Below are 25,585 nucleotides of genomic sequence, written 5' to 3'. Positions count from 1 at the left end.
GTAGCCTATTCCACTTTTGAACAGCTCTAATCAGGGGCATATGGCAAATTGTGGTTGACTGTCAGCCTAAGGGGGAAATATACATTGTGAAATATTTTTCAGTTTAAATTGGATAATTAATATTTTTCTAGACTTTGAGTCCAGACTTTTTAAGTCTAGACAATTAACAAAATAATAAATCAAACCCAGATTTGTAGCATTTGATAGTTTCAATATTAATACTCATACTGAAAATTCACAGTTGCCCCGAGTGTATAAGTGACCTGATTCCAGCACATCTCCTCAGTCTAATCGAAAGTTTTCCTTAATTCAAGTTCCAAGTTGTTTCTTTTCAAATTATGTCCATTGCTCTTACTTTCTATGCAAATCAGTATGTCTCCTTCTTAGTAATAGTCCTTAAGTTAGTCAAATAAAAATTCTTCTCATGCTTCCTTCCTTCTCCTTCTCCTTTAACTTCTATCCCGTTGAAAAGCCTCTCAATTTCGAGTAAGAGTACCAGAATTTGAATCCCAGATGTTAAATATAGCTACTTTGATCCCTGTGAACATTATTTCTTGTTTTATAAGATGAGCAGTTTGGACTGAACTCAAAGTTGTCTTTCAGTTCCAATTTTGTGATCTTATGATCATAGTAAGGTATTATATAAAATTGAGTTATAATAACAATTATTACTGTGGTGACTATTTCTCTTATATTGCTTCTGTCTTTGAAAGTACATTGAAATCCAACTTTTTCTTGAAAAGGCCGCATGTCCATTGAGTCCTTCTCCAAGGCTGGCTGCTTTTTCTTTGACATTTGTTTCTAAAAGAAATGACTGTGTACCTTCCTCCCAATAGAAAATTTCATACCTTCCCTCTGTCATCATTACAGAAATCCTCCCCTCCTTCAAAGTTTTTTTTTTTTATGTCATGTCCAGATCTTTATTGAAGTCATAAATGAATGTGCATGGTCCTTACCTCCCCTAATGATTCAAAATATTTTGAAAAACTTCTTCAACAAAATCACTCTGAACTTTTTTGACTCTCAGTTCTTCATCTTGGGTAATTTTAAGTTTACTTTAGCTATAAGTATGTCTCTCATCCCCCAAATGCTCCAACAGAATTTGCCCAAAGTATCAGAATTTCTTGTTATGACTCTGTTCTTTACTTTGAATCCTTCTATTAGCTTAACATTTACTTTCAGTTGGTAATTAAGTGGAGATGTATAATTTTGCTTCCTGGATTATTAAAAAAATATTGTCCTTGAAAAACTAGGGAATTCTGATCTATATAATGACCAAACACAAATCTAAATAACTCATTATATGGGGATATGGAGGAGAGGATGAAAAGGGAAAAAAATAAAGTAAAAAAAAAATAACAAAATAATAACCTACTAAGGAAACAAAGAAAAATAGACAATCATGAATATAATTTATTTTATTATTATATATGTTTCTTGAGATGGAAATATATACATTTATATAATGAATCTTCTCAGATGTTCTTCTGAGTATATGACAGTGCTTTCTTTTGCTTTTTTATTTTTCTTTTTTTCTTACTTTTTTATTCTGTTTTTTTTAATTTTGTATTTAGTTTAATAAATAATTAGGAAAAAGAACTCATGATTAACCATACTATTTGCTTTCAGATAAAGAGATAATGGACAAAAATGCAAATGGAAGCAATTGTATTTCTTATAGAACCAGCTCTTACAATCATTATTGTTATGTTCTACAAAATGAGTTTGACTACAATGGATCATCTCAACTTCTTTCTTCTTTTTTTACCTTGGAGTTCAACTTCCCACCACTATGAGTCATTGCTAAGTCTACTGTAGTCCAGGAAGGTTATTAGGTGAATATTCATGATGGGGTCATCTTTTGGGAAATCTGCTATTTCAAGAAAGAAATATATAAGGAAAGAAGTCCAGTATGAGAAAAAAATATATGGTTGTCTAGGCAAGCAGGGAGTCATTCAAGACTCCAGTGTTGTTGATTTTTTTTTTGGGGGGGGGGGAAGGAGGAGAGAGTCTTTTTTTTAATTGTGTATAATTTCTGGAATAAAATATAATGCATGGAAAAATTTTAAAATAATGTTTTATTTCCTTCCGGTTACATGTACAATTTTAAATGTTTATTTAAATAAATGAGTTTCCCAAATTCTTTCCCTCCCTTAATTCTAATCTCCCTGAGTCAGTAAACAATTGGAAACAGGTTATACATGTTCAATTAAAAAAAAAAAAAACATAATACCCATATTGTGAAAGAAGATACAAATCTAAAGAGAAAAAATGTTGTACACCCAAACACACACACACATGCAAAAATACTAAAAGTGAAAAATAGTATACTTCAATTGCATTTAGACTCCATAAGTTCTTTCTTTGGAGAAAGATAGGATTTTCATAATGAATCTTTTCAGATTGTCTTTGATTATTTTACTTCTGAGATTAGTTAAGTCATTCATATTCACATTGTACAATATTTTTGTTACTGTATATGTTTTTATGTTGTGTTCACTTTACTTTGCATCTGTTAATATGTTTTCCTGTTTTTATTTTTCCCGTAAAAGCCATCTACTCATCATTTTTAATAGTATTTAATTTTTCCAGTTACATGTAAAAGCAATTTTAACATTACTTTTTTTTATAACAAAATTTCGTTTTTCAAATTTTCTATCTCTCTTCTTGCCCCCTCCCTAAGACACTAAGCAATTTGATGAGTTGTATATGTGTGATCACATAAAACATATTTTCATGTCAGTCATCTTGTGAAAGAAGGATAACTCTACTATCTCAAGCCCGGCAAGAAATTAAAGAAGAGGAGAAAAGTTTACTGAAGGATGGGAAAACATATTGCAGAGAAAAGAAAGGAGAATTCTCCCAATTACTGTAAACATTTTAGCTCAGTCAAGGAAAGACAGTTTTCAGGGCACAGTCCATAAAGAAAGATCCTACTCTCACTGGAACCCAAGTTGAGTTGACTTTCACAGTCAAGCATTTTGTCCTGTTGAATATATATACAGAAACATACATACCCCAATTTATATATATGATATATATGCGTGTGTGTATGTAAAATTTTCAATTATTTATTTATATTTAATAAACCATTAGTCTGAGTTTCTACAGAAGTCACTATTTTCTCTCTGGGGATCCGCAGTGTGAGCCAGTGACTTCCATGAAGCCAGCTTTTCTTTCAGCTTGAATTTCAATCTTTTATGAGACAAGCAATCTGTTCCTAGACCTGCTGCTCTTCAGTCTATGATTTTCTCTGACTGTGGCACCTCAAAAGCTCAGCTTTATGGTCTTGGTGATGCATTGGCAATAACTCTGCAGTGCACACAGTTCCACATATTCCAGGAAGAAATCTCAATTATCTCCCTTAGAAATTGCTCAGAATAGTATAGTATAGATAATTTATTCAAAGCTCTTTTTCTCTTAGTATTCACTTTCTGGGACCTTTTTTTCAGGATAATTAACAGTGAAACATGATAATTGGAAAGGATAAAAGATTTCTTCAGGGAAAAAAGTATTTAATTCTTCCAGGCTGTGCAAGTTTAGAGTTCCCTGGATATGATCTCCTTGATACTCATGTGGATCACTGCAATCAATAATATAAACTTTTCAATCAAATATTGGAACTGATTCTATGAAATATCTTCCATCATCTATGAATTGATATACTTCAGATCTTAATGCCTTCCTGTCATTGTTGGTAGCATATAGACCTTAGTGAAATCACCTATCAATTGCTTTTAATCGGAATTCTCCCCCAAAACCTGAATGAATTACATTACATAATGAAACTGTTTTCATTAGATTTAATTCTTTAGCTTCTTAGTCCAGGAAATCCTCCATAAACTCATGTAGATTCTCCCTTCTACAGTCTTCCTCTCTAATCCTGATATTGTGTAATTCTGTTAGTGGGACTTTCCAAATCATTCATTTCATCTGCTATCATATGTGGTTAGCTCCCTAGAGGGCCTCAAGATCAGCCAGAGTCAGGATAAATCAAAGTCCTTTATCTTTAGGGGGAGAAGTGAAGGAGGCAGGCAAGCTGCCGTGTGGCTTGCCAAAGATGTATCCTGGATTCTGGAGTCCGGAGTCTCCAACCTCTCTCCTCCTTGTCTTGCCACCAAGTGACTGAATTTTCTCCTCCACTCCTCCAATCCTTACCTACTGTTATCTCACTACCAAAACATTCAACAAGCACCAATGGTGAGGAGAGCCATCACATCACCATCTCATCTAAATATGCATATAGAGCCATTATCTCACATTGAATAGACAATTAGCCTTAGTTGCTCTCTTGTCTGATTCAAGAACACCTTTTTTCAGAGTTTCAGCCCTCTACAACCTTCCATGGAGTTTCTGTTGTCTAGCAATAGAAAGAGAAAAAACATGAATCTTCCTGATCTTTCTTGAAAACTTAAAGATCTTTCTCATTTTCTTTGTCTGAAAAGGAGTTACCTGTTTTATTTATCTTTTGGCAGAAAGAACCTGGAGCACTGGCAGTGCTAGACAGTAACTATGCCATAATACATTGGCTAATATGCTAGTGATGCCCCATTCCACCTAACTGTACTTTTTGAGGTCCTTAGAAAACCAAATTACCAGTTTCATTGAGTGATATGGTAAGCTGAAAAGTAGCCATCTCCTCAATGCTAGTATTTGACAAATTATGGTAATGTTTTGGGGCCGTTCCTGTTGATGACTGAAGTGTTCAGAATCAACAAGGAATTTACAAGGTGGATACTCGGGACATTCTGAGGAAAAGGAAGCATCTTTCTCCCAAATCAAGTTTAACTTCTCTTTGCAGTTAAACCTGAAGATAATGAAGGCAGACCTAGTCCCAGACATGAACTCAAGCAAATCTTATCCTTAGGAAAAAACTCAGGAGTTGAAAGAGTGTAGAAAGGGAGAATTGTACAGAATGCAAAATGGACAATTCCAATGTATGTTGGATCTTTGCTCCAAAAGATCCCTGAGGCATTATCCAAATTTTTTAAGGGAACACTGTCTGTCCAACAGTCCATGACTCTTATACGAAAATTTTTAATGAAATGAGGTACTTCAACTTTTTGCTCTTCATATTTGGAAGTTCTTCCTTTTAATATAAGGATTCTGGATATAGATTATCTTTTTAAATTATTTAATTAATCAATCATATTACTATTAATATTATTATCATTTTATGATTACCCTATCCAGGTTAGCAAAATGTTGTTAAATGTCTTGGAGTTGAATGATATCATTGACAGAAAAGTATAGCTGATGAAATACTTCCAGTGTTTAATAATAAAGTAGTCACATAATAATAGAAATTGTCAACTTATTTCATACAGATGGAAAGTTCACATAACAGTCACAGTCATCTTCAGCAATATGTTTATAATAGGTAAATTATTAAAAATTTCTGATTTCTTCACTATGTCTTGCCTTTTTTTAGACCAGAGCATGAAGGATTCCACTTGATCTACTAACCTCTTGAGTATGGCCAGTCATTAGCTCAGTGCTGCCCATCTATTTCTTCAATTCTCAAAATTAATAGTAGCATGGTAGAGGATGAAGTGTTAATCTGATCAATGATGATAACAGAACTCAGTTTGCTAATATTTCATGATTTTGGACAAGAATTCAGTGAAGCTGTGTTGATCATGAAACACACAAAACATTGACACCCTCCCTCCGTCTATTACCTTGCCTGACTTTCCCCTAATTTACCATGTCCTTTTCTATTATTTCCCTCTGACATAAATGCCCAAGTTTGATTGGTTTTCATCATAATAATCATTTTACTGTTACTAAGTACTTTAGAGATCTGTAACACAACATTCATATGTTGATTTATCAAAATTCTACTATTTAATTGGTATGATTACTTCATTCTCTAATTTTCAAAGTTAGTAGATGGTCTTGAATAGCTATATGGAAGATGATCATCACCAGAGTGCTTCAGAGTGATGGCTATCTCAAATTTAGCTAAAATAGGCTTCTGATATCATATAGTCCATCATTGAGGCCATCCTTAGAACATTTTGTCAGTGTAGTATATAATAGAATTTGTCTTCTCTAGCAAAACCTCTGAGTCCTCAGAACAACCTTCATTCCAGGACAAATCATTTACTTCAATAAAAATGCTCATCATACTTTCATTTTTGAAGGTCAATACTTCACCAAATTACTTGTACTTGAGTACATTACTTATATGGTTCTTTTCTTAGCAGAAATAGTACAAACTATGTAATGACTCAGATTATAAGCATATCCTATAGGGCTCTTTCTTTTGCTCTTTCCATGCATAAAGCTATTGGACAAAAATCTACTATCTTGAGGCATCACGGTGAGATAATATGTCAAAAATTTTATAGATATAAAAACAATGTGGATATTGTTTTTATATTTTAATTTTATTTGTATATATTATATTTGTATGTTGCTGTTATTTTTCTTTTTTTGTTGAAGAGCTTTTTATTTTGTAAATTAAAAAGCAAACAAATGTTTTTCCTTGTTTCATTTTTAGCACCGTCACTTATCACAATATTTTGAATAAGACAAAGTAAAGACTATTTTTGTCAGAAAATGGATTAGTGTAACATCACATATAAGTCTAGAAGATAAATATTATGTAAAATTTCTTCTTTTTTTTCCTTCTTTATACTTATCAATGCCATAATGACACATATACATATATGGATCCTATGGAGATGTCCCCAAGGGAAGTGATGATCTCCAATGGATCCCACCTTAAGTAGATGTATCTTGAGTAAAAGTCCTATGCTCTTCTCTAAGAAATTTTAAAATTCTGGCTCCAAGCCTTGTCTAAACTAAAATATGTATAACCTCAATGACTAGCAACTCATAAATTTTCCTTTATATTTTTTGCTGCCATCATACCTTGGTGCCTCATCATCTTATCCCTCCCTCTCTTTCTCTCTCTCTCTCTCTCTTTTCTCTTATTCCTATAAAATAATCCTCAATGTACATGTCTTGATTCTAGGATTCTTCTATAAGAAAAAAATATATAGGGAGAACTGCCAGGCACGCTATAAAAATTATTTAAAATCTTTATAGATAATTTTTGTTGTTGATAATGAGGATGACAAAAATAAAATAATCATGAGCATTTATATAGTACCTTAAGTCTTATAAAGCAAGAATGTATACATTATCTCATGTTATCTACACAGCACTGTGAGTCAGTTGCTATTATTACCCTAAATATACAATATAAATTATATTATACAGCCTAATATAAACTGTCAAAAGGTCATGAACTTGTATTCTGTTCTATATAACACAGCAGATGATATTCTTCTACAAAATCCATCATCTCCTAAACTTTAAATAGTACCATAATTCCTAGAACAAACGTTCTTTTTGTAATGTACATAACTTAATACTTTGGACAGAGTCCATCTATTCCATTTATATAAGGCAACAAACTATAATTATATGAACACTTCCTTGTTACTACAGACTTTTTTCACCAAACATACTTTCTTTTCTTTGTAAGTATCAACTCTTACAAAATCATCCAATCTCTTTACTAATCAGGGAAGGAACAATAGAATGTAAATAGAAATCAGAATTACAAGTGCAGTTTTCCCATCATCCAATTTTATAAAACTAAATTCCTTTTTTAAAATGCTATTCACAAAACCAAGACTGGCTGAAAATGATTATGAGTATAAACTGACTAAACAAATGACAATATTCTGAATAAATAGGTTCTCATGATTTTCCTCATTTTAATATTCTTTCAAAATTGTGATTTCATGGAAAAATAATTTCTTTTAGAAGTGTCAGAATTAATGATAAAGGCAATTGTGTTTTGCTTATAGTAGTATATGATAATCAGTTCTTTAAAAAAGCAATGAGTAAAACAAAAGCAATGAGTACAAGCAAATGAATTATAGACAGGTACAAGTGTCTCATAGTTTATGCCTTATGTCTTTGCCAATTGTCTTCACTGTTCAAATAAACTGAGTTTTCTGAAAATATACTATTTATTAGTGTGAGACAACTTCTGAAAACAAAGAATTTCACATTTTTGAAAATTATTTATAAAGTTTCAAAATTTACCTTTGATGAAACATTCCTGAACAAGCTAGTGGCATTTAACCTAAATTAGCATAAGATAACTGAAAAATATAATCATCAAAATTAGTTTTCTCTCTGTATCTCCTGTTCCTATACCAACCACACAATCAATTAGAGTTTCTTGATGTTACATAAACAAAAATAAATTGAAATGACCTTTTCAGTAGTGGAGAACTTTTTTTTTAAATTTCATGTGTGTTTGATTGAAATAATTTTTAAAATTACATTTAAATGAAATTGTGTAAATACATTTACAAAATGAAATTAATTGTTTTTTGAATTATACATTTCATGAACCAAGTTCTAGTTCTGGAAATTAAGTCCTACAAATCATGATCATAAGTACCTCAAAAATCAGTTAAGAGTCATACTAATCTTATAGAATATTAGTGTTGAAAATTAGGGGTTTATATCAGGAAAAAAGTTTGATATCATCAAAAGCACTGTGACATTCTATCTCACTATCTTCTCCCTTTTAAATTATGGGTCTACTTCATTATCTATCCAAGATATAGAGAGAAGTAGGTTTCATATGGTATATGGAACTTCCAAGGGAATTTTCAATATGGAAATAGATTAGCATCTGCAAATTCTCTGCCAGTTTTCATCTTAGAAAGTTTACTATAGAAATAACAGTTTAAGTAAATAAGTTGTTTAAGGTCGTACAACCAGTAAGTTTAAGAGGCATGACTTGGACTCAGGTCTTCAGTCTGGGAAATCACTTTTCTATGCATTTTGTGCATATATATTGTTGAATGGGCTAATTCAAATGGAAATTTATCTAGAGTGGCCTGTGTAATGTGAAAAAAAATATGTGAGAAATACAATATTATATAGGGGGAAAAGCTTGTCATTATTTATTTCAAGGGACTCGTTGTTAGCTAATATCAGCACAAATGACAATATCAAATTTCTTAATTATTTATAAATGGAAGCAATGATTCAAACTTATGAATAATTTCATCTTTAATAATACTGATACAATCTTTGGTGATAACACACCTATCACCCTCCAAACCCCAAATCCACCACTAGTCTTTATTAATTGCTTGTGGTAATGGAACAGATGACTACTTGTAAAAAACTAAAATGAAGCTCATATAAACACCATTAATCAAAGAAAAGATAAAATAGAATAATGCCAAAACATTATGGATGGGGTTGCTTTTTTGTGGAAATTTAGGTCCAGAAGCTTAAAACCCTGGATAATTTAACAGTAATCACCTAAGATACAGGAGAAGAGAAGGTAAAAGTATAATGAAAAAAGGATTATGAGAATAGTCATATGAATTGAAAAGGTAAATTCAGAAGACAATTGTAAACAGAAATAAATTGGTTCTAATTTAAATCATTTTAGGTACTCAAAGACCAAATTCACAAGTACTGCTTTCTAAGAAAGAAATTCCTAATTCCCAATTGGACCTTGTCCATAATTTATTATAAAAAGTTGGGTTGGGATTTTTCAAACATCAATATGGCCTAGAAGTTTACCCTCCCCCCCCTCTGTATATTACTATATCTATCTACCATATAATGCATATTATATATATACATATATGTATGCAGATATATAGATCAGCATATACATATAAAAGATCCATATATATATATATATACAGTTATATATATAACAGATATAATATATATATTATAATGTAATATAATATTATATATATGTATATAACTATACTTACATATCTACATCTGGATATACATATATTTATATGTATATCTATATAGATGTATATAGATATACATATATTTATAACTAACTAAGGAACTACATACACACACACACACACACACACACACACACACATACACACATACACATCTCTGGGGAGGGGTTAGAATCCAAAAGCTATTAATGGCCATTTGCTTCAGCTATATTACTTTATAAATGAGAAAACCAGACTCAAAAAAGGCCAAGACTAAAATCTTACCCCATTGAATCACTAGTTAAGAAGGTGAAATTTTTTTTTCTATTGTATCACAGATGATTTCTGTTTTCTTATTTTTATATTTTTAGGACAATAATATAACAAATCTGCCTGCCTTAAAAAAGTATTGTGTAAATTGAGAAATTAATTTTAACCAGATGAAATTTTTTAATGAAATACAATGTAATCATTATATATATATATATGTATGATCACAGATATTATATTATAGTAATATCATAATAATATTAGCAATATTATAATATGTTGATATTTAAAATATTATTTATGTTATATTATTATACTTTCATATTATATTAATAATATTATAAAATTTAGAATTACTCTAGGATAATAAATGTTAAATGTGTGTTTTGGGGACCAAAGCTCAATCCATATACTTAATGCCATACTCATTTTTCAATACCTGGAGTATTTGATTTTATATCACACAGCAAATTAGCATTATGGAATTATTTCAAAATAAAAACCTTGCTCCAATAAAATTGCACATACTTCAGAGCACTCAGGAATAAAACAAACCACATCTATGCCCAGGATATAATTGCCTGGGGAATTAGAAACTTCAGTTTAAGCCAAAATGACTGATAACAAAATGTGAAAACTAATTTTTTATACTCATCTATTAAAATCCCTCACAATAAATGACCTACCATTTGATGAGAAGAAATTATTTCCATAACATTAATAATACATAGATAAATTCAACTAACATTCCCACATTTCTCATATTCTAATAAGATGCATGCTGCTTTAAAAATAGAACAAAATGCTCAAAAATGTTAAAATGCATATGTGTAAAACAGATAAATTGTGCATTAGAATACATATTACTAAAATGATTTCCCTGTATAGCTAAGTCAAGATGGTATATCAGAATGTTACTATACCAAGGCATATAGAGAAACATGCCATTCCTAGCCATACCTACAAATAAATGTCTGGCTTTGGGTAAGTTGATTTAAATCCTTTGGTTCTGAATTTCTTCCTCATCAATTCTAAAAGTTCCTATAAATAAATAGCTTATAAAAATACTTGAAGCAATTTTTATTTAATGTCCTTTTTATTAACTATTCAACTCTCAGGATTTGAATTTAAGTTAACAAATTTAAAATTCAAGTTTTAAGAATCAAGGAAAACAGAAAAATGAGTTATGTTCACTCACTCCTTTCTCTGAATAATCTAGATTTGTGACCTGGCTTTATTCCAAGTAAGCTAAAATAAGTAAAATGAAGTAATGAATTTTTCAGATTTGTTCCAAAATTCAAATAAATACATATCTATGTGCATACATACACTTGAAGATACAACCATACATATATGTCTGCATGTGTATAATACAAATATGTATACATGCACATTAAAATATACATGAACATGCATGTATACCTCGATATCTTAATATGTATATATAGTTGGCTGTTCATCTATGTATTTTCATTTACCTTGATACATATATACATAGGATGTTTTGTATAGCAGGCTTATCACTGACTTATCCCTGAGGACAATTTAAGTTAAATACTTCAGCATCATAGCCTAGAGTGAGAAAATAAAATCAACATAGACAGGGATACATACACATATATGCATGTATGTCAGCATCTACACAGACATACACACACACACACACACACACATATATAATATTATTGTTGGTCCTTTATTCCCAAACTACTATGACAACAGAGATAATATCATGACATGCATGTGAATTGAATTTTAATGAAAGACTGCTGTCCAAGTTCACCAGCTTCACTTTCTCCTTCAGAGCCATCTGAGTTCAGTGGCAGGATACATGTGTGTGTATATATGTGACTATGGATATACAGTTTTTTAATCATTGACAAATATATTAAATTGCACAATGGGGAAAACACGCAGTGTTTATAAATCTTAGAAACCTAAGACCATATCATAAATACATGACACAATATAACATCGTAATAAGGGCTTCTTTATTTGAATTTGTAACCATAAAGTATTGTGCCTGACACTACTGATCTGCAAAGCTGAGTTCTGCCCAGGACAGTGGCACTTTCACTGCTCAGCTGCTAATCTCAGGGAAGCTGTTGATCCACACAGCGGGGCTCTTTCCAGGGCAATAGCACTTCCACTATGTGGGACTTTTCCCAAGGCACTTCCACAGCCATTTACAGGACAGCAACTGTCCATATGTCTATCCCTGTTCTGCAGAAGAAGCTGGTAATCTCCTTACCATGAATGCAGACCCTAAGGACTTTTTTAAAAAATGAGTAAAAAAGCCAAGCATACACTAACCATTGATAGCTTCTATACAAAAAGAAAGCAGGTTTTCAACCCTGAGAAGACTAATAGCAGACATTCTCCAGACAAAACCCCAAAGGGAAATCTAACCTCGTCCCCATCACACAAAGCTCTCCTAGAAGAAATTATAAAAGATTTTAAAAGAGAGCTAGAAGAAAAATGGGGAAAGGAAACAGAAGTTTCCTTCTGCAAGAGAGTATGGAAAAAAGCATATAATTCACTTAAAGAAAAATTTGACAAAGTGGAATTTATGTCAATAAATTTGATAACCTAAATGAAATGGATGATTATCTTCAAAAATATATGCTTCTCAGATTAACAGAGGAGGAAGTAAATTGCTTAAATAGTCCAATTTTAAAAAAGAAATAGAACAAGCTATTAATCAACTCCCTAAGAAAAAATCCCCAGGACCAGATGGATTTACATATGAATTCTACCAAACATTTAAAGACCAATTAACTCCAATGTTATATAAACTATTTGAAAAAAATAGGGAATAAAGAAGTCCTACCAAATTCTTTTTATGACACAGACATGTTAGTGATACCTAAACTAGGTAGGTTGAAAATAGAGAAAGAAAATTATAGACCAATTTCCCTAATGAATATTCATGTACAAATCTTAAAGAAAATGTTAGCAAAAAGATTACAGAAAATCATCCTCAGGATAATACACCATGATCAAGTAGGATTTATACCAGGAATGCAGGGCTGGTTCAATATTAGGAAAACTATTAGCATTATTGACCATATCAATAACCAAATTAACAAAAACCATACGATCATCTCAATAGATGCAGAAAAAGCATTTGATAAAATCCAACATCCATTCCTATTAAGAACATTTGAGAGTAAAATGGACTTTGCCTTAAAATAATCAGTAGCATCTCTTTAAAACCATCAGTAAGCATCATATGTAATGGGGATAAACTGGAACCATTCCCAATAAGATCAGGAGTGAAAACAAGGTTGCCCACTATCACCATTACTATTCAATATTGTATTAGAAATACTAGTTTTGGCAATAAGAGTTGGGAAAGAGATTAAAGGAATTAGAGTAGATAATGAGGAAACCAAATTATCACTCTTTGCAGATGATATGATGGTATACTTAGAGAAACCCAGAGATTCTACTAAAAAAAATATTAGAAATAATCTACACCTTTAGCAAAATTGCATGATAGAAAACAAATCTACATAACTCATCAGCATTCTTATATATCAGTAACAAAATCCAACAGTTAGAGTTACAAAGAGACATCCCATTTAAAGTAACTGCTGATAGTATAAAATATTTTGGAATCTATCTGCCAAGGGAAATTCAGGAATTATATGAGCAAAACTACAAAACACTTTCCACACAAATAAAGTCATATCTAACCAATTGGAAAAAATATTAAGTGCTCTTGGATTGGTTGAGCAAAAATATTAAAGATGACAATACTACCTAAACTAATCTATTTATTTAGTGCTATACCAAGCAGATTCCCCCAAAAAATATTTTAATGACCAAAAAAATAAACCAACAGCAAAATTCATCTGGAAGAACAAAAGGTCAAGACTTTCAAGGGAACTAATGAAAAAAAAAATCAATGAAGGTGGCCTAGCTGTACCAGTTCTAAAACTATATTATAAAATAGTGGTTACCAAAACCATTTGGTATTGGCTAAGAAATAGACTAATTGGTCAGTGGAATAGGTTAGGTTCCAAGGCCAAAATAGTCAATTGCTTTAATAATCTAGTGTTTGACAAACCCAAAGACCCCAGCTTTTGGGATAAGAATTCACTGTTTGACAGAAACTACTGGGAAAATTGGAAATTAATATGGCAGAAACTAGGCATTGACCCACACTTAAAACCAAATACCAAGATAAGGTCAAAATGGGTTCATGAGCTAGGCTTAAAGAATGAGATTAAAAATAAATTAGAAGAACATAGGATAGTTTACCTCTCAGACCAGTGGAGGCGGAAAGAATTCGTGACCAAAGACGAACTAGAGATCATCATTGATCACAAAATAGAAAATTTTGATTATAATCAAATTGAAAAGGTTTTATATAAACAAAACTAATGCAGACATGATTAGAAGGGAAACAATAAACTGGGAAGACATTTTTACAGTCACAGGTTCTGATAAAGGCCTCATTTCCAAAATACGTAGCGAATTGACTCTAATTTATAAGAAATCAAGCCATTCTCCAATTGATAAATGGTCAAAAGATATGAACAGGCAATTATCAGATGAAGAAATTGAAACTATTTCTAGCCATATGAAAAAATGCTTGAAGCCATTATTAATCAGAGAAATGCAAATTAAGACAACTCTGAGATATCACTACACACCTTTCAGACTGCCTAGGATGATGGGAAAGGATAATGCTGAATGTGGAGGGGATGAGGGAAAACAGGTAAATTGTTGGTGGAATTATGAATACATTCAGCCATTCTGGAGAGCAATTTGGAACTATGCTCAAAAAGTTATCAAACTGTGCATACCCTTTGATCCAGTGGTGTTACTACTGAGCTTATATCTCAAAGAAATTTTAAAGAAGGGAAAGGGACCTGTATGTGCAAAAATATCTGTGGATCCTTCTCTGTAATGGCCAGAAACTTGAAACTATATGGATGCCCATCATTTGGAGAATGGCTGGATAAATTGTGGTATATGAATGTTATGGAATATTATTGTTATATAAGGCATGACCAACAGGATGATTTCAGAAAGGCCTGGAGAGACATACATGAAGTGATGCTGAGTGAAATGAACAGGACCAGGAGTTCATTATATACTTCAACAACAATACTATGTGATGATCAATTCTGATGGACGTGGCTCTCTTCACCAATGAGATGAACCAAATCAGTTCCAATTTGTTTAATAATAAATAGAACCAGCTACACCCAGTGAAAGAATTCTGGGAAATGAGTATGAACCACTACATAGCATTTCTAATCCCTCTGGTTTTGTCTGTCTGAATTTTTGATTTCCTTCACAAGCTAATTGTACATTATTTCAAAGTTTGATTCTTCTTTTGCAGCCAAATAACTGTATGGTTATGTATACATATATTATATTTAACATGTATTGATCTAACTTCCATATGGGGGAGGGCATGGGGGAAGGAGGGGAAAAATTGGAACAAAAGGTTTTGCAATTGTCAATGCTGAAAAATTACCCGTGCATATATCTTGTAAATAAAAAAGTATAATAAAAAAAGAAAAAGAGAGAATTATCATGTATTTTTCAGCTTTAGATCATGATCCTGTGTATCCCTGATCCTGCTTACTTTTAACTTAGAAAGAAAAAATACATTTTGGGAAATACAAGTAATGTAATCACAGCTATGAGTAATTTGAAATTAGTTCAAATTGGATATCTTACCAATAAGAAAGGAAATTGAGGCTCAGAGAAGGGATGTAATGTATCCAAAATAGCATTACTTATTAGTAACATAAGCTCAAATAGAATCCATATCTTGACTTCTAGTCCAATGTTTTCTCCATTATAACATGCAATAGCCATCATGCTTATAATGGGCAATATGGTCTTTGAGTGAAAATATAATCACTATAAACAGCTCTTAATGTGAAAAATAACTAAAACAAAAATGATACTGGAAAAGTGGTTAGTATTAATTGGAGAAATTTAATCAACATATAAGGCTAATCTTCCCCCCCAAAAGTGTAAAATTTAGCATCCTACCAAAACACTAGCTATTATTTTCTAGGTTGTCTCATTGACTTTTGCTCAGCATTTCTATTTTTCAGTTATCTGGACCTTGAGAATCCTATATGGTGTTCTGCCACTTAGAATAAAAGGAGGGGTTCCCTTGTGGCTTTTTTAAATTCATTTTCTGGCTCTCAAGTTATACTAGCAGTAATCTTTGTCTTTTCTTGGGAGGACCACGGCTTTGTGACTTGGCATTTCAGTATTTGCTCATAGACATTTTGCTATCTCTCTTGGCATCAGATTTGAGATTAAGAATTCTAAAGATGAGAAAAATGCTTTCAAAGAGCCTGGACCAAACAATTATGAATTTTTAGTCTATGAATGTTTCAGAAATGCAAAGGGGTATATTGGTAATGATTAATTTCTGTTGGGTTGTTTGCAGTGTCCTTGATATCTAACATGATTTATTTCTGTGTCATCTTTTCTTCCAGCTAAAATAGTTGTGAATCATCCTGTTTCCATCACTGAATTATAGACATTTTAAAAGCTATATCTTCCACAGCTGGCACATTTTGAAAAACATTCTTACATGGCTATAACACATCTTTTTGTTAGGGTTAGAAGATCATCATATTTATGCATTGAAAATATAAGACTCCTACAAACAAACACGGAAAAAAAATGTAGCCTACTAGCTTCAGGTAGATGGTAAGCCATTGACTATATGAATGAGAGAGGTGTCAAGTTGAAGTTCAAGGCATACCAAGGAGTTCTTTTTAGGAGGGAGAAAAACCTATCAGATTTTACAGAGAAGATGATTTGATAAAAGTAATGTGAGACTAATAAGGAGCAGATGGAGAAATCAAAAATGAGCAGAGATATATAAAAAAGCTACCTTGGTCAGAATGCTGAATTTGCATGCCTGGGGTTCTGCATTTGTGCCTCTCTCAATAATGTGCATTTATGCTGACAGTGGAGCCCTGGAAAGGTTTTATACTCTTTGATTTGGGAGGACAGATGTTGCAATAATTGACTCAAATTTAAGGAATTTTAAGAGAGAAGAAAAGGTGAGGCAATTAACATTAGCCTAATTTAAGACACAGAAGAAACAAAAAGTACTTTGAAAACATGAAAATAAAATTGATTCCACATTCAAATATAAGATAATCATACATTCAAAAAATTATTTCTGTAACAATGAGATTTTAATCTAAAATACCCAATTCTTATATACTTGTTTTGGGGAATAAAATTTACTGAATACAGCATCAGAGCTCCTTGGTTTTCATTTGTTTTTAGTAATTTATGTTATACTTGAAAATAAAATCTTTAGGTGGTTTTTCGAGTCAGAAATATTTTAAGCTTAGTTTTGATATCCCTTCTTTATAATTTTTTAAAAACTAAACATAGAATTTTTTCTTTATTATGTTTCATTCCGTGTAATTGAGATTACTGTTAATCTTTATTCTAATAAGATTTCAAACAACCATCTCAACTTGTTTTCTACAGATTTTTTAAGGATGCATTTAACAACTTATAAACATATATATATTACATATATATAACATATAAACAGCGTTTTTCAAAATAATTGATAATTTTGAACAAGGCATGATGGAGAGAACTTGTAGCAAGCAAATAGAAACTACTTGACAAACTGACATCCATTTATTAATCAACATTCTTTGTGCATGATTGATCAATCAACCAAAATTTTATCCACCTACACTGAGTAACTCCTGAAAACTGATATTTTTCTGTACTTTAAAGTTTTCAAAACAATTTTACATACAGTATTTTATTTGATACTTAGAACAATCATGTGAAAGAGTTACTTATTATAAATTCTCCCCTATCTCTGATGCAACTCTACAAAAATATATTAATCTAGCTAATTATACTCTGCCCTTTATGAACATTAGCTATTCTTAATAATATCTACTTCTTTTTCTAAGTACTCTCATACATATATATTTACATATACATATATACCTCTATACACATGTATATATTTATGTTTATAAACTTTCAAGGATTAATATCAATATCATAAATGTTTTAAGTGGTCTCTTTCAACATATTATTTTTTCCTTTTCTTTTTCTGGATAGTTCCATCTATCTGCTATTCTAGAACCTTTCCATTTTCTATAATCACTCAAAAAATTTGACACTAATTCAAAGATCAGTCAGGTTTTTGGTCATTTGTTTATTTTAAAGAAGTGGATATATGTTTGTCTAAGACTAAGGTCTGACTTCATTTAAAGTGACAGCATAGCATGCTAGTAAAAAACCAAACAGACTAACAAAAAACGCCTACCTTCTTTTCTTTCCAATGCTGTCCCTAGGATGCAAATTCTCTTGCTCTTTTTTTCTGTCTATAGAATATTGGCAATGAAATATACTATACTATCTAATTCACAGGGCAGTTATACATAAAAATGAGGTAAAATACAATATGCTTTTTTGAAACTTGACGAGCTATATGTTTATATGTAAGATAACATTTTCTTTTTTTAAAATAAGATTTGAAATAGAATTTGGAATTGTGATGCCATTGTTCTAGGGAAATATCAGATTTTTCTTTTATTAAAGCTTTTTATTTACAAAGCATATGCACAGGTAATTTTTGCAACCTTGACACTTGCATAAACTTTTGTTGCAAATTTTCTTCTTCCCCCCCCCCATCACCTCCTCTATTTGGCAGTTAAATATGTTGAAATACATGTTAGATCCAATATGTATATACATATTCTTACAGTTATCTGGTTGTGCAAAAAAAATCAGATCAAGAAGAAAGAAAAAGAAAAACTGAAAGAAAAAAATGCAAGCACATAACAACAGAGAGTAAGAATGCTATGTTGTGTTTCACACTCTGTTCCCATAGTTCTTTCTCTGGGTGTAGATGGTATTCTTTATCACTGAAGAAGTGGAACTGATTTGAATCATCTCAATATTGAAGAGAGCCAAGTCCATCAGAATTGATCATCATATATTCTTGTTGCCGTGCATAATGATCTCCTGGTTCTGCTCATTTCATTTTGCATCACTTAATGTAGGTTTCTCCAAGCCTGTCTGGAATCATTCTGCTGGTTGTTCTTACAGAACAATAGTATGCCAAAGCATTCATATACCATAAATTATTCAGCCATTCTCCAATTGATGGGCATCCACTCAATTTCCAGTTTCTTGCCACTACAAAGATCAAAGAATATGCAGTTAGATAACTTTTTGAGCATAGTTCTAAACTGCTCTCCAGAATGGTTGGATCCATTCACAGTTCCACCAACAATGTATCAGTGTCCCAGTTTTCCCAATCCCCTCCAATATTCATCATTATCTTTTCTTGTCATGTTTTCCAATCTGACAGGTGTATAGTGATATGTCATAATTGTCTTAATTTGCATTTCTCTGGTCAATAGTGATTTAGAGCACATGAATTTTTTATAGGTTCCATGAACTGCCGAGAAGAAAGTTGTACTCTTTCCTGTCTCCATTCAATTTTCTCCAAAGATCTATCTTATCTAGTTTTTCTAGTATTTTATTTACCTCTTTAAATTTTTTCTTATTTATTTTGTGGTTTGATTTGTCTAGTTGTGATAGAGCAAGGTTGAAATCTACTACTATTATAGTTTTACTGCCTCTTTATTTTTGCAACTCTCTTAACTTCTTTTAGGAATTTAGATGCTATATCACTCAGTGCAAATTTGTTTAATATTTATATTGCTTCATTATCTATGATACCCATTAACAAGATATAATTTCTTTTCTTATCACTTTTAATCAGATCAGATTTTGCTTTTGCTTGATCCGAGATAAGGATGGCTACTCCTGTTTTTTTTTTTTTTTTTTTTTTTTACTTCACCTGAAGCATAATTGATTTTACTCTATCCTTTTACCTCTACTCTGTATGTATCACTCTGCTTTAAATGTGTTTCTTGTGAACAATATATTGGAGGATTCTGGCTTTTAATTCAGTCTGCTATCTGCTTATGTTTTATGGGACAGTTCATACCATTCACATTTACAGTTAAAACTACTAATTCTGAATTTCTTGCCATCTTATTAACCCCAAATTATACTTTTCTTTTTCCTTTTCTTTCCCACTTCCCCAGTATTTTACTTATAAGCACTATTTTCCTTTCCCCCTTTCTTATTCCTTTTCCCTACTATTTATCTTTTCCCTTATATTTAACCTACCCCTTCCCCTTTTCCCTTTCCCCCTCCCACTTTTCTATAAGATGAGAGATGCTTCTCAGTAACCAAATATATCTAATATTCTTTCTTTGGGTCAAATCTGATGAGAGTAAGATTCACACAATATTCATCACCCTCCCTTCTTACCCTAATATGTTTTCTTTGCCTCTTCTTAAGATGTAATTTCCCTTATTTTACCTCCTCTTTCCTTTTTTTTTTTTTTTTTGTTTACAATCCCCTTTCCATTGCGAGTTTATTTTTATATTTTAATAGTAAAATCAGATTACACATGTATTCTCAATGTATAACCATAACAGAAATACAGTTTTCAAGAGTGTTTTTTTTCTTTTTATCTTTTTATGATTCGCTATAGTTGAAGGTCAAGTTTTTTGTTTAGCTCTTATCTTTTCATCAAAAATACATGGAATTCACCAGTTTCATTGAACGTCCATCTTCTTCCCTGAAAGAACATGCTCAGTTTAGTAGGATAATTTGTTCTTGGCTGCATTCCAAGATCCTTTGCCTTTTAGATTATCTGATTCCAGGCCTTTGGATCCTTTAAAGTAGAAGCTGCTAGGTCCTGAGTAATCCTTATTGTGGCTCCTCAGTATTTGAATTATTTCTTTCTGGCTGCTTCTAATATTTTTTCCTTGGTATTATTGTTCTCAAATTTAGCCACAATATTCCATAAGGTTTTAATTTTGATGTCTCTTTCAGGAAGTGTTTGGTAAATTCTTTCAGTGGTCATTTTACCTTCTGTTTCTATAATATCCAGGCAGTTCTCTTTGATGATTTCCTGAAAGATAGTGTCTAGGCTCTTTTTTTTTTCCATCATGTATTTCAGGGAGTCCAATAATCCTTAGATTATCTGTCCTAGATCTATTTTCCAAGTCGGTTGTTTTCTCCATCTTACATTTTTTTCCTATTTTTTCTTTCTTTCTTTTTTTTTTTTTTTGGTTTTGTTTGGTTTTGCTTGACTGATTCTTGTCTTATTGAGTCATTCATTTCCATTTGTTCAGTTCTGAATTTTAGCATGTTATTTTCTTCACTTTTTTTTACTTCTTTTTGCATTTGTCCAATTGAATTTTTAAATGAGTTGTTTTGTTCTATGGAATTTTTTTTCATTTCACAAATTTTGTTTTTAAGGAGTTATTTCTTTTTCTGTTTCACAAATTCTGTTTTTCTGGGAGTTGCTTTCTTTTTCCATTTTATCAAATCTATTCTTTTAATGAGTAATATGCTTTTTCCATTTCATTAGGTCTATTTTGTGTTGCCTTTTCCAAACCCTCTTGCAAAACTTTCATTTCCTTTCCCCATTTTTCTTCTAGCTCTCTTTTAAGATCTTTTTTTAATTTCTTCTAGGAGATCCTTGTGTGATGGGGACCAAATTATATTGCCTTTGGGGGCTTCATCTGGAGACAATATGTCTGTAGTCTTCTCAGGGTTTGACTCTGTTTTTCTCTTTTGCCATAAAAGGTGTCAATTGTTAAAGTCCTCTTTACTTTTTTACTCATTTTTTAAAGTTAAGTTAAGGCCTGCCTTCAGCATGGGAGTGGTTTTTCAAGCAACCATAGCTGCACTGGGTCAGTGTTGATTCACTCCCAGTGCTTGATGGGCATGGGCGGATCTCCTGAGATTCTGGTGCTTTGGGGTTCATTATTGATCTTTTGTATTTGTATTGAATGTTTTATAACTTCCCTGCTGATCTACTGGCTTGCAACCAGGGCAGAGTGGCCAATACTACTCTAGATTCCTGTAGATTCCTCCCTTTGGAGATTCTAAGTCACAAAGAGTCAGCAATGCTCCAGGGCTCTGTGCTGTCTGAGCTGGAATTTGTGTTCATCTCTTTGTGTTAGGCTGCCTTCCTCCCATTTCAGATTGAAAGAGATCTTTTCTGGTCTGTTTCCTCCCCTAAATTCTCTGCCACACAGAGACTACATGGCCCAGGGAATCTGACCTGTCTGCACTGGTGTTTGTACTCAGCTAGTTATGCTGGCTGACTCCCTCCCATTTCTGATTGAAACAGACCTTTTCTGGTGATCTTTGAGATTATATTCTGCTGATAATTTGTTGCACTCCCAATATTTGTAGGTTCTGCTGCTCCAGAGCCAATTCAGACACTGGATTTTGTAATAATTGTGAGGGTTGTAAAGAAGGTCAGAGAGAAATGTGTGTTGTCTCCGCTGTCTTGGCTCTGCCCCTGGAAGTTGGAAATCTCAGACTAAAAAAAAAAACAAAAAAAAAAAACCTCCCTCAATCAATGTACATCTCTCTCTGAAATTCAATATTTTAGACAGTTGTCTAGTGCATTGAGAAATTAAGTGACTTATACAGAGTCAATGGCAGGACTTAAAATGAAATCTTCTCTCTCCATCCATTAAAACTTCTAAACATAATTCACACTAATATTTTCCAAACAAAACATTTGACGCAGCTAGGTCATATAGTGGAGAGAGCACCAGCCTTGAAGTCAGGAGGACCTGAGTTTAAATATGGTCTCAGGCACTTAATACTTCCAGTAGTGTGACCCTGGCAAGTCACTTAACTCCAATTGCCTCAGCAAGAAAAAAGAGAGGAAAAAAAGACATTTAATTCAATAACATAATTTTTGTGGTAAAAAAAAATCTTTGTAATATATATCATATGACTATGAAAATTAGTATTAATAGTATTAGAAGTGATAGCCATAGCAATAGTAGAACTAATAATAACACTTCATTAAAGTATTACTCTATTGTTGTATTGTATCATGCTATTGACCTAGGGTTCCTGAAGGCTGTGCCAGGAAAGCACAAAATCTTCAAGATCTTACCAGATTAGGGATTACTTGAATACATGCCCAAAGGCTTACCCTGTATAATTCAAATAAGAGTATTAGTTAGTTCTGAGAAATTCATCACTATAGGATTAGCCTCTTGGTAGAAATTTGATTTTGCACTGTAACTAATAAAAAACCATGTATCATGGGATGGAAGGGGAGTAATTAGTTTTTTTTTTTGGTTTTTTTTTTTTTTTGTGAGCAATATTTTACTCAGGGGATACCTGTGCATAAATCTGGCAATTCTTATATGGGCTGAGAATTATCACTTGCCTAAGAATTAGTTTTTTTTTCATGTATTCAATAAAAATTTGAATACTGAAGCACCAAATGAAAAGGATTGTTAAGTTCAAGTGAGATGTTTTGTATAGTATTTTGCATATAGTGGCTTTTTTGACCAACATTGATGAACTCAATTATTTAAAGATTATTAAATTACTGTATTATGATGATGGTAGTGGTGCAGCAACTGGGTAACTCTTGGCACCTTGATTTTTCCTGAAATGTCATATCATTTCAAGTTTGAACATTTTTCACATAGATAAAAGTAAAACAAAAAATTGTCTGGCATTTTCTCTGTTTGTAAGTGTGTTCCCCTCATACTTTAACAGATATTATAGGCTTCCACTAATTTTCATGCTCCAAGCATAATCTGAGTTTTATATCTCCCAAAAATATTTTATATTTGTGAATTATATGAAAGACTCACGTCCCAGCACCTGGGATTTTTAAAATTACACATTCTCATAATACCAGATCCAAAGACAAATGCTTACTTCGGTATGTTTGGGAATTGCATTTTTAATAGCCAAAAATGCTCTCCTGATTTCAGAAATAAATATATGAGCATATTTAGAAAAGATAAAGTCTAGAACAAATACTATGCTGAGTCAGAAAGAGAATTCATTAAGGCAGAATTGGATAATAGCCTGTCTTGACTGAAAGGGACAGATAAATAAACTTGTGTATGTTATATATCATAGACAAATAAGTCAGAACCATACTGGCTCTAGGTTTCTGACAACAGACTCTTCAACATTTTAAATCTCATTTTTTCTTCAATCTATTCTTAAAAACCTGAAAAGAAAACTTAGTGCTGGGGAAGTTCTCTAGCACACTTATGGATCTATTTTACCATTATAAAACTGAAGTCTAGTAACAGCAGAGGAAGAAGATATGTTATAGGAACTAATTTGTTCCTCCAAGTCTCTCTGATCACCAAAAGCTAAAGCTTTTTAAATCTCTTTTCTTCTTCCCATTCACAGACAGACAGACATTTAAGAATAAGACACAGCTTTTGAATTAGGTTTCTTCCCTGGAATTAAGATGAAAGAAAGAGAAATGAACTTGAGTTTAGAAATAATTCTTACCTTTGGGAATCGAGGAACATGATCATGTACTCAAAGATTTGAAAATATGTACAGTGCCTTCAGTTAACTCCAGCTCCCCATATTTCTGCTTCTGACTGCAAACATAAATAAAATGGTAATCATGATAAGGATAAGGATTAAATGTAGCAAAGAAATGAATCCCTCTAATTCCATAAAAAAAATCTCAGCATTCCAGTTTCCTTTCTTATTGTGTACAGTTTTTGAAAAATAAAAGATGTTCATTATTGAGTCAAGTCCAACTCTTCGTTTTGCAAGGGTTTTCTTGGTAAAGACACTGGAGTAGATTAACCATTCTCTAGTTCATTTTATATATGAGTAACAGAGCAAAAAGGGTAAGTGATATTTAGGATCACCCATCTAATAAGTACCTTATATAATATTTAAACTCAGAAAAATGAGTCTTCTGACTCTAAGCCTGACACTCCATAAACCTTATCACCTAACTTCCTCAAGCTAAAAGCAGCTGTGAATTAACTAGAAAATGGTAAAGACAATCACTCACAAGATGGTCAGAAAAGGCAATACAAGGACATTCTCAAGGTCTCTCTTTAGAACATAAGAATCGATTGTATTTTCATGGGAGACACGTGTGGGACTGTTGCTCAGCATGGTATATCCTTATCTGGGAATGTACTGTACTCTATGAGCAAAGCAGAATTGAATTAGCCCAAAAGAAATGTGAGATGCACAAAATTAGTTAAGCTACCTTAAATATTCACGCAGACTATTTGTGTCCAATCTATGGCAGAGAATTCTGAGCTTATATTCGTCTAATCCACCACAGCCACACTGCAACTTGACTCTAATATAGTGATGTTATTTTGGTCTTCACATATGAAAGACTATTTAGATAGATAGATAGTTTCATATGGCCAAAAATCCAAAAGAAAAAAAAATTCTGAAAGATTAATCAAATATTTTAATTTAATAAAATATCAATATCCAAAATCTTAATATCATCATTGCTATTAATAATGATATTCCAGTATTTTACTTTATTATATAAATGAAATATAACCAACCAATGAATTAGATAATTTTAGAGATGGAAGGGACACTGGATCACATCTAGTTTAACTTATACTTGAATTAGAATTTCTGAAAGGACTCTTTCAAGATTATTTATAATAATGTGTAGATTTGAGGGTTGATATTTGCACCTTTTTATTAAATATGCACTG

At 32.0% G+C, this 25,585-nt stretch overlaps 1 pseudogene; it reads right to left on the bottom strand.

Annotated features, from left to right (window-relative positions):
• Positions 1 to 3,178: 3,178 nt before the first annotated feature.
• Positions 3,179 to 4,842, bottom strand: LOC111720119 (annotated as a pseudogene).
• Positions 4,843 to 25,585: the final 20,743 nt, after the last annotated feature.

The sequence above is a fragment of the Sarcophilus harrisii genome, chromosome 3, assembly GCF_902635505.1.
Source record: "Sarcophilus harrisii chromosome 3, mSarHar1.11, whole genome shotgun sequence".
Taxonomy (NCBI): domain Eukaryota; kingdom Metazoa; phylum Chordata; class Mammalia; order Dasyuromorphia; family Dasyuridae; genus Sarcophilus; species Sarcophilus harrisii.
Note: the sequence above shows the minus strand (reverse complement) of the source record. Positions and strands in the feature narration are given on the sequence as shown.